The 8,516-nt window shown below is 52.4% G+C and overlaps 1 pseudogene across 1 annotated transcript; it reads left to right on the plus strand.

Annotated features, from left to right (window-relative positions):
- Nucleotides 1-7,802: 7,802 nt before the first annotated feature.
- LOC307063936 (small ribosomal subunit protein uS8-like) lies at nt 7,803-8,237 on the plus strand (annotated as a pseudogene). The gene has a single exon. The product of its transcript is annotated as a small ribosomal subunit protein uS8-like (transcript).
- The last annotated feature ends 279 nt before the right edge of the window (nt 8,238-8,516 follow it).

Consider the following 8,516-nt stretch of genomic DNA (forward strand, 5'->3'; position numbering starts at 1 on the left):
GAGTGTCGAGGCTCTGAGAAGATGGGGGTGGGGCGGGGGTGGGGAAGTGGAGAAAGGGAGGAGCTGTCCTGTCCCCGCCATTCCCTCCTTCCTCGCTTCCTTGTCCCTGGAGCAAGCAGCTCTGCTACCCCAGCTTCCTCCCAGGTCTCTGGAGGGAAAGGGGGTCTTCAGACAAGATCTGGAGGGTATGGATGGTTTGGGGAGGGAAAAGATGAAAAGCCAACAGCCCAAGAAGGGGATTCCAGGCGAATGGGAACCTGCCAGAGGGTCTCCTTTCCCCTTCCTTGCTGCTCCGGGTAGGGCTGCAGGTAAAACATGGGACACCCAGTTAAGTCTGAATCACAGCTAAACAGTGAATCACTTTTTAGTGCAAGAAGGTCCCAAATATTGCATGGATGTCCTGTAAAATCTAGCAACCCCGGCTTCAAGGCCGTGAGGGATCTGGTCCAGTGTTCAGCAGACTGGAACGGTCAGCACTCCCAGGGTCCATAGCCACGGAGAGCCTCACCCTGCCCACGTGTTCTCTGACTGCTGGACCCCTCTGGATCCTATGGGCTTCCGACGGGGGCCTCCGGGGTGATATGACTTCTCAGAGCTGGTGGGCAAAGCCCCTCAAACTCCCTGAGCCTTATCTGTAAAATGGGGGTCCCTACCCTGTCCCTGTCCTTCTCCCGAGGGCCACACAAGGTGGCGGGAGTGGGTATGTCTTTCCTTCACCAACGTGCCACAGGGGTGGGGAAGGGGCTGTCTTGGGGTCGTCATGGTTGGGCCCCCACCCCTCTGTGAAGGTCGGGTTCCCTTTAGCTCTCTTGGGAAAATAACAGCTATCACTCCAAACTTTTTTTTTAATCATCTTCCCTGGAGCCTTGGGTTTGCAGTAGGAAAAGTCAGAAGGTAAGCTGGCACAGCCTTTGTGGGAGAGCACGGTACAGTATCTATTGAAATTGAAAGTAAATGTGTGCGGGCTTCCCTGGTGGCGCAGTGGTTGAGAATCCGCCTGCCGATGCAGGGGATACGGGTTCGTGCCCCGGTCCGGGAAGATCCCAGATGCCGCGGAGCAGCTAGGCCCATGAGCCATGGTCACTGAGCCTGCGCGTCCAGAGCCTGTGCTCCGCAACGGGAGAGGCCACAACAGTGAGAGGCCTGCGTACCACAAAAAAAAAGAAAGTAAATGTGTGCAACCATCTAGGTCCCAGGCATCCAAAGGAGGGAAACACTGGACTCTTGCAAAAGCTGTAGGAACAAGGGTGTCCACCAAAGCATCATTTCCATTAACCCCCAGAAAGATCGGAAGCTGCCTGAAATCTGTCAAAAGAGAACTAGGTAAGTGGATGGCGATGCTCGCAACCTACGCTGAAGTACAGGAAGGAGGAAGAGAAATTTACTAACCTGTCAAGATTTCCAAGAAATACTGCTTTTAGAAAAGAGCACATTGAGGAACATTCTCTACCAGGGTTTCTTGACCTCAGCACTACGGATGTTTTAGACCCGATGATTCTTTCCTGTGGGGGTTGCCTTCTGCACTGAAGGATGTTTAGCAGCATCCTGAGCTCTACCCACTGGATGCCAGTAGCACCAACCCCATGAGCTGTGATGATCAAATACATCTCCAGACATTGCCAAGTGTCTCCAGGGGGTAAAGTCACCCCCCTAGGGAGAACCGCTGGTCTAGGCATCATCAGGGATGTTTACACGAGCAAAAGCAAACACCAAAACCAGTCTTTCTGTAGGGACTTGGGTAAGTTTGTGAGAGCACAGAGAAAGTCTGGAGGGCAAGTCTCTGGACAGGCAGCTGGGGTCACCTCTGGGGAGGGAGTGGGAGTGCGGAAGGGGGAAAGAGGAGGATCACAGGAGGCTGTCACCTCCTTGTATTATCTGCCGGTTTGCCAGGGAGGATGTATGTGTTTCTCCCTTAATTGTATAACAGAGAGGAAAGAGAGGGGAGAGAAAAGAAAAAGAAACAAGGAGAGGGGAGGGGAGAGAAGGGGAAGAAGGAAGGAAGGAAGGGAGGGAGGGAGGGAAGAGGGAGGGGGAGAAGGAAGGAGGGAGAGAAGGAGGGAGGGAGGGAGGAAGGGAGGGAGGGAGGGAGGAAGGGAGAGAAGGAGGGAGGGAGGGAGGGAGGGAGGAAGGAAGGGAGGAAGGGAGGAAGGGAGGGAGGGAGGGAGGAAGGGAGGGAGGAAGGGAGAGAAGGAGGGAGGGAGGGAGGGAGGAAGGGAGGGAGGGGGAGAAGGAAGGAAGGAAGGGAGGGAGGAAGGGAGGGAGGGAAGAAGGGAGGGAGGGAGGGAGGGGGAGGGAACCCCAAAAGCCAGGTCTGGGCCGAGGTGCTGTGGGACCTCTGTGCTGTCTTTTCCTCTCTGGTCCTCAGTGTCCTCAAAGCAAAATAAAGGGGGCTGCACCCACAGGAACTCCTGCCCTGTGCTCAACCCCGGTGAGCCCCAAGGTGACCTCGCCCCTCCCTTGGGCCAGTCCTCTGCACGCAGCCCAGCTGTGACACAGAGAAAACAGGGCTTGGGGCCTGCTCTCCCTCCCAGCAGCTTGAGCTGATTAGCCTCCTGGGGGAGAGCGGAGGACAGGGTCTGGTCAGCCGCCCAGCTCCACGCTGAGGCCTTGGTGGAGGCTTGATTAAATAATTACACGGAACCCACTGAGTAATCACACCGTCTCCAGAAACAAGGAGCACCTTCAGAGGAGGACCCGTTAGTGATTTGGGGGCGTGTGAGTGTGTCTGTCTTCTGCCTATGAGAAAACTATCATCACAAGGCCTCATTTGCAAAATGCATCCATCTCCCCCCATCTCACTCCATCCCCTCCCAAACCCGGGTGTATAACGTAACCCCTGTTCCACGGCCGAGGACCCTGAGGCTCGGAGAGGTTTGGAGCTAGTTCAAGGTCCCAGGAGAAGGGTGGGGACAAGCCCAGCTCTGTCTGCCCCAGGGGGCTGGTGCCCAAAGGTGATCAGGAAGTCGGCACAGCCAGGACAAGGTTCAGGACTGAAAGATCCTAAGAGAGATTTCCAGTTCTTGTTTGTTGTTTTTTGTTTTGTTTCCGCACTGGGATTATTTCTCTCCTTTCAATTTTGGAAAACAAACCTGTGAGCCTTCCCAAGGTCAGCTGCTGCCAAGACAACAGCCCAGTGTGTCAGGTGAGAGATGGGACACCCCTGCAGCTACCCTGGTCCCCACCTGCCCAGGCCGAGGAGGGGGTGCTGGATGATGGGGAGCCCAGGGGTTCCAGGGGCTCTGCTGTCAGGCTGGGACCTCCTGGTCTTCCCCAGGGTGAGGGCCACGGGTGGCTGGCTGGGTGGGCGTGAAGACTCTGGCACCCCTTCCAGCCAAGTGTCTTGTTTAACTGAGCTCTCCGTGGCCCAAAGGGGGGTGCCCACAGCTGACTCTCTGCTGGTCCAGCTACCCACCAGCCAGCCCCATTGGCTCATTTATGCTGGAGCAGCCCAAATTCATTAATAATGATTAGTCTCTCCTCAAGAAGAGGTTCACAATCAAAGGGCCATTAAAATTAAGTGCTGGAGGAACGTGGGGGGGAGGGGAGGGGGAGGGGCACGGGAGGGGGAGGGGCAGGCAGAGCTGGGCGTCAGCACCCCCGGACTCCGACGCCTCCTTGCCGCGGGACCTTGGGTCCGTCACACCTCGGCCTCATTTTCGAGGATTTGAGGCTCAGTTTCGCCATCTCTGAATTGGAGGGGCGGTTGTGACTACAGGGTCAGTGATAACACGAGTGGTAGCACCCAGCTTGGGGAATAAGTCTTGGGACACCCTAGGATGAGGCTCCCAGCACCAGGACCCCGGGGGGAGTTAATGGAAGGGGAGGGGGTGCCCCCTGCCAGGTCGGACCCCTGGCAGTGCCTTTTCTCACCGTCCAGCTGTGCTCACTCTGGTCCCTGGGCACCATACATTTCCCCCTCGCAGCCCCAGCATCCCTCTCCTCGTCTCCGGGCTGGAGCAGCAGAGCCATCAGGAATAGCGTGGGAGGGGAGGGGAGGCGGCCAGGTCACCCACCCCTGGAGGAGGCTGGACCAGACAGGGCGTCCCTGCCCTCAGCCCCCCACCTGCCCTGTGGTTTCTCGGAAGGCCTCAGGTGCAGAGGGGAGGCCAGGGGCCCACACCCCACTGACCCTCCACCTGCGTGGGTGACAAGAGTCCAAGCCATGGCCCTCAGCTGGGCACCAGGCCATCCAAAGTGGAGTCCCATGCACGGGCGGCTGTGAAACGCACCCCCCTCTCAAGGAACAGAATTCAAATAGGAACAGAGAAAAGAAGCAAAAGGAGAAAACAGAATCCTGCAGCCTATCAGGTCTGGCCCTTCCTTGGGAGAAGGGGAGACGCCAAAACCCCAGAAGTGCTGAGCCCCAGGTTGATGTGGCCGCCTGATTCCTCTTGAGGACAGGAAATGGAAGGTTACAAAGGCCCCTATTATGTGCCAAGCACTCAACCTTGTTGCTTCATCTAACAACCACAAGGACACCACAAGGTTGGAATTAGTCATTCCCGTTTTACAGAGGGAAAAACTCAGAAGGACAAAGCAGCCTGTCCAAAATACCGTGTCTGGGACAGTCACAGTGCCAAAGTCAAGATTCAAAGCCAGGAGCATTGGGTTCTGACTCCCTTCTCCTTCCACCCTTCCACATGGCAACCGGGAGACTGGTGATGACATAGGTGGTGATTACAGCTGACACTTCCCAAGCCCCTCCACAGGCCAGGCTGCACCTCCCACAGACCTGAGTCACCCCATCCTCCCCACAAACCCACCAGGCCTGGACTCTCCTACCATTTCAGAATGAAGACACTGAGGCACAGCGAAGCTAAATGCCTCGTCCAAGGTCACGGGATAGGACATGGCAGAGCCAGGACTCCACCTGACTCACAGGGCCCAGCCTTGCCCCGCACGGGGACCCACTTGCACAGTGCTTGGAACAGAGCGACTGGTCCATAAAGAACTATTGGACAGAAGAGAGGATTGGTAGCGAGAGGGAAGGATGACAGATTAGCACAGCAGTGGATGGTGATGGTCAAGAGGGGGCACCCAAGAGCCAGGTGGCCTGGGTTCAGATCCCAGCTTGGCCACTTTTTAAGTCCAAGCTTCTTAATTTGTCTCTGTGTCCATTTTCTTATCTGAAAAAATGACTGTAATAATAGTTCTTACCAGCTAGGGTTCTTCAGAGAAACAAGGAAGTTACTCCACAGTCTGGCACCTGCTGAGAGCTCTATTCCACCGTGGATGAGTGGAGGGCAGGCAGCACCAAAGCTTTGGACTGGCTCACAGGCCAGCCCCAGGGTATTCTTTTGAGGCCACCAGGGGCGGTCACATTCCACACTGCACAAGCCCAAGAGTGAGCACATCCTTAAATTTTGCACCCTGGGCACCTGGCTTGCCTCACCCTAGTCCCATCCACCCTCGTCTGCCCACTAGTTTCTCCCTGAGCTCCCCCAGTCTCCTGGGGTCCCGCTGCCTCCACCCAGAGGATAGGTGCTCTCAGACCAGCCCTGCCAGGGTTTCCAGCCTGGTGACAGTAAGCTCCCCATCACTGAGAGGTTAGAACAGAGGCTGAATGGCCACATGGAGCCCTACAGACAGGATAAGGGCTGCAAGGAAGCTGGAAACCCACTCCAAAGCTTTGAATAAGCTGATGGGGTGAGCATCACCGGTGTGAATGATCACATCGCCACCTGGTGGTAATGTAAGAGATGGGCCAGTTGGCCCCGGGGAGGGCGGAACAGAGCACACTCCAGCCCCCACCCCTGGCCCCGCCCAGGACCTTCTCACAACCGGGGCATTTAGACAATTAACAAATGTTAATCAAGGTCCTAATACCGAGCACTATTGATGAGTTATTTTCATACATTATATCATTGAATTCCAACAACTCTAAGGCAGATATTGTTATCCTTTTTACAAATGAGGATACTGAGGCTCAGAGACTCAAAGTTAGTTGCCCAAGGTCACACAGCCAGCAAATGGCAGAGCCAGGATTGGAGCTCAGACATTCTGACACCAAAGCCTTCCCTCATAATCGCTAAGCCTCAGGGGATTCAGTGAGAAAGAAAATAGACACCTCCCCTGGCCTCACAGAGCTTACAGCCTAGTTGGGGCACAGAAATCACAGATTCATTTATTAGGTGTCCACTGTGCATTAGGTGCCAGGGATGAAGAAAGTAGCCAGGGTCCCTGACCGAATCAAGCTTGTGGGGAAGACGGACATTAATCAAATAACCACACAAATAAATATACAACAGTGTAAAAAGACCTGAAGGAAAGGTATGGGCTCTGAGACTGGACTTCAGGGTGCCTACCTGGCCTGGGGGGTCAGGGGAGTCCTCCCTGAAAAAGTGATGCATGGAGCTGAGATCTGGAAGATGAGCAGGCCTTACCTAGGCAAAGAGGCATGCATTCGTTCATTAGCAAATGAAAGCAGTGTGGCACGTCCATCCATGTTTGCATTTTTTTGCTGTTGCACATATATAAATCCAGAAATAACACATGGAATATTTGCCTTTGCAACTTGCTTTCTTTTTTATTTTTATTTTTAATTTTTATTGGAGTATAGTTGATTTACGATGTTGTGTTAGTTTCAGGTGTACAGCAAGGTGAATCCGTTATACATATGCATATATCCACTCTTTTATCTTTTTTTTCTCTTTTAGATTTTTTTCCCATTTAGGCCATTACAGAGTATTGCGTAGAGTTCCCTGTGCTATACAACAGGTCCTTATTAGTTGTCTATTTAATATATAGTCGTGTGTATACTTCGATCCCAATCTCCCCTTTATCCCTCCCCCACTTTCCCCCGGGTAACCATTGGATTGTTTTCTGCATCTGTAACTCTATTTCTGTTTTGTAAATAAGTTCATTTGTACCACTTTTTAGATTCCACATATAAGCGATATCACACGATATTTGTCCTTCTCTGTCTGACTTACTTCACTCAGTGTGACAATCTCTAGGTCCAGGCCCATCCATGTGGCTGCAAATTTGCAGCTTGCTTTCCTTTTTTTTTTTTTTTTTTTTGCGGTACACGGGCCTGACACTGCTGTGGCCTCTCCCGTTGTGGAGCACAGGTTCCGGATGCACAGGCTCAGCGGCCATGGTTCATAGGCCCAGCCGCTCCACGGCATGTGGGATCTTCCCAGACCGGGGCACGAACCCGCGTCCCCTGCATCGGCAGGCGGACTCTCAACCACTGCGCCACCAGGGAAGCCCTGCAGCTTGCTTTTTTTGTTTGTTTGTTTGTTTTTGTTTGTTTTTGTTTTTTCTTTGCAGTACGCGGGCCTCTCACTGTTGTGGCCTCTCCCGTTGTGGAGCACAGGCTCTGGACGCGCAGGCTCAGCGGCCATGGCTCACGGACCCAGCCGCTCTGTGGCATGTGGGATCTTCCCGGACTGGGGCACGAACCCACGTCCCCTGAATCGGCAGGCGGACTCTCAACCACTGCGCCACCAGGGAAGCCCCTGCAGCTTGCTTTCTTACTCCACATTGTCCTTCAGGTCTTTGCATGTCAACACATAGAACCATTCATTTTAACTAAGGAGGTCGTCATGCCATGGACACCTGCCATATGCACTATGATTTATCTATCCATAGTCCTGCTGATGGCATTTGGGTTGTTTCCAAATTTTCATGCCTAAAAACAGTGCTACAGCCAACATTCGCCAAGCGGATACATCTCAAAGTGCACGTATGTTAGAGTTCCTCTGAAGTAGGGGCCTGTGTTCTTTTAAATACTTTTCAACATCATTTTGGTGGGGGTGAGGAGAAAATACATTTCTATTAATAAAAAATGTATCTTTCCACCATCTTTCCGTGCTGCCATAATGGTGTACATGAATGTCCTGGCTGATGCTCTCCAGAATATCAACAGTGCCAAAAAGAGAGGCAAACGCCAGGTTCTTATTAAGCCGTGCTCCAAAGTCATCGTCAGGTCTCTGTGATGATGAAGCATGCTTACAATGGTGAATTTGAAATCATCGATGATCACAGGGCTGGGAAAACTGTTGTGAACCTCACAGGCAGGCTAAATAAGTGTGGAGCGATCAGCCCCAGATTTGATGTGCAACTCAAAGATCTAGAAAAATGGCAGTAAAACCTGCTCCCATCCCACCAGTTTGGTTTCATTGTACTGACAACCTCAGCTGTCATCATGGACCATGGAGAAGCAAGATGAAAACACACAGGAGGGAAAATCCTTGGATTCTTTTCCTAGGGATGTTATACATACACGCAAATAAAATGCCTCAGAGGACTCTGAAAAAAAATAAAAAATAAAATTTAAAACAAATGCATTTACTGGTTCATTTAGCCTGGCTGAAGCCACTTTAAGGTTCTGAAACATTTGCCAAAATGTTTCCCAAATTTCTGAAGACTTTGTTCTTTCTTCCCTTTTTTTGTAAAATTTTTCCCAGATGGACAGCTTCTTAGAAGACATACTTAACGGGTTTTAAATGATGTGGGGTTTTTTTAATCACTCGTTTCATAAACAGGACTACCTTTTGCAAGCCTGAGTTCAA

The sequence above is a fragment of the Hyperoodon ampullatus genome (genome assembly GCF_949752795.1).
Source record: "Hyperoodon ampullatus genome assembly, chromosome: 14".
In the NCBI taxonomy this organism is placed as follows: Eukaryota; Metazoa; Chordata; class Mammalia; order Artiodactyla; family Ziphiidae; genus Hyperoodon; species Hyperoodon ampullatus.